The sequence below is a fragment of the Lycium ferocissimum genome, chromosome 2, assembly GCF_029784015.1.
Source record: "Lycium ferocissimum isolate CSIRO_LF1 chromosome 2, AGI_CSIRO_Lferr_CH_V1, whole genome shotgun sequence".
NCBI lineage: Eukaryota > Viridiplantae > Streptophyta > Magnoliopsida > Solanales > Solanaceae > Lycium > Lycium ferocissimum.
The window spans coordinates 38691784-38696382 of record NC_081343.1 but is presented as its reverse complement, the minus strand read 5'-3'; positions in this window follow the sequence as shown (position 1 = coordinate 38696382).

Sequence of the window (4599 nt, the reverse complement as noted above, 5' to 3'; positions counted from 1 at the left end):
GTTACCTTTCATATCTAATTTATGTTGTTATTCATGCCTTACATACTCAGTATATTATTCGTACTGAAGTCCCTTCTTGTGGACGTTGCGCTCATGCCCGCAGGTAGGCAGGGAGACGGATCAGACCCGTAGGTGTTCTATCAGCGGATTCTCAGGAGCACTCCACTTACTTCGGAGCTGCAGTTTATTTGGAATTGGTCCTTATGATCATTTGTATTCTATGTAGAGGATCGTAGACGTGTGTGTACAGTTAGATGTTTTATAGCCCCACCGGTTCATATTATTGTATAATATATTGGTAGCGTTGTCGGCTGGTGATGATGGGAATAATTGTTAATGATTATATAGAGATGCACCGTTATGTTGTGATATATGTCCTTACAGATTATGACAACCATGAGTTACCTTTGGGGTCCACCCGTAAAATGGTTATGAGACGTATGCTTAGAGGTACTCGGTAGGTTAGCTCCCGGTGCCCGTCATGGCCCTCTGATTGGGTCATGACAAAGTGGTATCAGAGCAGTTCTTCCTTGGGAATGTCTACGAGCTGTGTCCAGTAGAGTCTTGTTTATGGGTGTGAAGCACGCCACACTTATTGTCACGCCCCGAACCATGGCACGGGCGAAGAGCTTTTATAAAACATGAGATGTCATAATAATTTAATGAAATACTTGTTTAAATCATGAATGCGGAAATAACATGAGTTGAGCCAAAGATGGCTAAACACCTTGCATGTCTAACATAACTAAGCCCGACTAGTCTATGAAACCTCTAATCATGAATCCCGACCGGAAAACCATACTTGCGGGACAAGGCCCCCCCAAAGATACCTTTAGATGCAAAACTAATTAAAGAATGACAATGTCTAAACCCCGAATGAGATGGGGCTCACCAATAAGGCGGTACGTGCGGCATCCTGCGAGCGAGGCGTCGTCCTGTAAATCCGTACCGCATCGTGAAATACGAGCCCCCGGCAATAAAGGGGACGTCAAAGCACATTGAATGTACTGGTATGTAAAGCAACCGAAAGAAATAACATGGGACATGGAATAACATGATAAGAACTGAAACTGAAAACCTGGACATAAACATGAGCATGAGCATGAATACATATATACATATATAGCATACATAAAAACGTGATAAGTAGGGAGAGCATTTCATAAACCGACCATGTGATATCACCACGTGGGTACGTGGAGTCTGGTACCTCGCCGGACCAGCAGAGCCCCTATACCTTGCCAGGGTATAAGGTGGTAACGTGCCTGATGGATCCATTCAGTGTAAAATTAAGGTATCGTCCTAACTGGGCGGAGCGATCCTTTTCCTACGGTGGCTACGTAGTTTCAGGCTATCTGAGCCTTCTCGGTAATTCGTGCAACTCCCAAAAACATGAACATGATATAATTGGCTAAGAAGCCCATGATTTTCGTGAATTAACTTGTACTTGTCTTGTAATCATGATTTCACGAAATAACTTGTAAACATGGTTTCATGAAATAACTTGTAAACATGGTTTCATGAAATAACTTGTAAACATGATTTCATAAAATAATTTGTAAGCATGGTTTCATGAAGTAACTTGTATTTAGAGAGTATGTATCTTGTATCATAGCATGAAAGTAATTATGTACTACATTTGCATGAAAACTTGTAGATATGTAGGATATTCATGAAACAATCATTCTTAGTCAAAAACATGCATGCAAGAACCCATGGAATACAAGATATGGGTTTTCATAGATTACGGACGGATTCTCAATAATCATAAAGAAATATTAAGAACACAATGATGGAATTATAACAATTCATACATAATATAATCATGGACATGGACCTAGGGTTATCATGAGCATGGTATTGAAACCCTAGTTTTGTATTGAAACCCTAGTTTAGTAGAGAAATCATAATTTTATGGATTTTGAGGCGTGGGGAAGAACAATGATGTTCCCACACGTAGATAGTAACTCTACATACCTTAGTTGCTCCAAAACTTGAATTAAATACTTGAGCTTTGAAGGAGATTTCCAAAACCTTGAATTCTTGATCCTTGAGATGGGTTTTCTTGAAAACCCTAGTTTTAGAATGATAATTTCTTGTTTAGATTACAAGGATAGATGTTAGAATTGAGTTGGAATAATTAGGATAGGCTTACCTTGGTATTCTTGATGATGGAAGAAGGTAGGAGGTCGTTCTAGGTCTTGAAGGAATGAAAATAATGTTTTGAATTGATATGGACGAGTATATACTGTTCTGGAAAAATAAATTTTTCGGCCCAGTTAAATACTGGCCGTATTTCAAAATACGGGCCGTATTTTGAAATACGGCCGTATTTTGAAGTATGGACAAGTTAACGCTCTCTGTTCAGTAAAATGGCCATAACTTCTTGCACAGATGTCCGTTTGACCCCCGTAATATACCGTTGGAAAGGTATTTCAAAGCTCTACAACTTTCATCAAGGAAGTTTTCCCAAATTCCAAATATATTTTGAAATACGGGCCATAAAATGAAATACGGTCCGTATTTAACCATGTGGCATTAAAATGCCAATTTCCAGAATGTTCAGAAATTCTTGGTTTCAGTTTACGAGTTGATTTACGGGCCGTATTATGAAATACGGTCCGTATTTAACCATATGACATCCGTGCCAAATTGAATGCTCGAAGTCCTTGGTACCGAGTTTACGACTTGGTTTACGGCCGTAAATGGCGAAATACGTCCACTGTTCATGGGCGTAAACCACTATCTCACAACGGAACAGGAAATTTCCAATTCCCACATTCTTTATCTGATTTCTCAAGTCTAGGATCATGGTTAAAGCTTATGTTAGAGTACGAGGTGTTACAATATCTCCCCCTTAGGATCATTCGTCCTCGAATGATGGGTCATGGTTAAGAATATGGTTGAGCATGGCTTGAATACATGAATGTGAAGAAAACATAACACGAAACATGAGACATGAAAGGACGTGATTACATGAAAACATGAATACTGAAGCATGAGACATGAAACATAAGCGCTGGATACATGACATGAGCGTGAAACATGAGACATGACATGACATGACATGGGCTATGGAAAGTTACCTTGAGAGTTCTCTGCTTGCTCTTCAAACAAAAATGGGTACTTGGATTTCATATCCTCCTTGGCTTCCCATGTAGCTTCCTCAACTTTCTGACTCCTCCATAGGACTTTCACTTAGGCTACTTCCTTAGTCTCAACTTGCGAACCTGACGGTCAAGAATAGCTACGGGGATCTCCTCATAAGTCAAACCATCCTTAACTGATATGGTATCAACAGGAACAACCAACGACGGGTCCCCTACACACTTCCTCAACATGGATACATGAAACACGGGATGTACGGCAACCAAATCTTGTGGCAACTCAAGTTCATAAGCTACTAGACCAACCCTTCGCAGAATTCTGTAAGGTCCAATATATCTGGGACTGAGTTTGCCTTTCTTGCCAAATCTCATAACACCCTTCATGGGTGAGACTTTTAGGAACACCCAATCATCAACTGAAAATTCTAAGTCCCTTCGCCTCACATCTGTGTACGACTTCTGGCGACTCTGAGCCGTTTTCAAACGCTCTTGTATTAACTTGACTTTCTCCATAGCTTGGAAAACCAAATCTGGTCCTAACAACTCTGCTTCACCAACTTCGAACCAACCAATTGGTGACCTACACCTTCGCCCCACACACGAGCTTCAAACGGTGCCATCCCAATACTAGCATGATATTGTTATTATAGGAAAACTCGATGAGAGGCAGGTGATCATCCCAATTACCTTTGAAATCCAAGACGCATGCTCTCAACATGTCTTCCAGAGTCTGAATAGTACGCTCTGCCTGTCCATCTGTTTGCGGATGAAAAGCTGTGCTAAGGTTCACCTTGGTACCCAGTCCCTTCTGAAAGGATTTCCAGAAGTTCGCTGTAAACTGAGCACCACGATCTGAAATAATGGACACTGGTGTCCCATGCAATCTGACAATCTCATTAACATACAGCTTGGCATAATCTTCGCCGAATCCGTGGTCTTGGTCGGCAAAAAGTGCGCCGACTTAGTAAGCTTTCGTCAACGATCACCCAAATAGAGTCATGTCTCCTAGCCGAACGAGGTAGACCTGATACAAAGTCCATATTGATCATTTCCCATTTCCAGACCGGAATATCGATATTCTGAGCCAAGCCACCAGGCCTCTGGTGTTCAGCTTTCACTTGCTGACAATTCGGACACTTAGCTACAAAGTTTGCTACATTCTTCTTCATATCATTCCACCAATAAATCTCCTTAAGATCATGGTACATCTTAGTAGAACACGGGTGAATGGAATACCTGGAATTGTGAGCTTCTGACATGATTCGCTCTCTGAGCCCATCTACATCTGGAACACACAATCTACCTCGGTACCTCAAGGTACCATCATCTCCCCCTTGTTCGAAAGCCGTCGTGTCTTGTGCTTGTGAATCCTCTCTTTCAGCGCAACAAGTAGGGATCATTAAACTGTTTCTCCTTGACTTCAACGACTAAAGAGGAAAGAGCTCTATTCTGAACAACCACACCACCATCCTTGGAGTCCAAAAGTCGAACT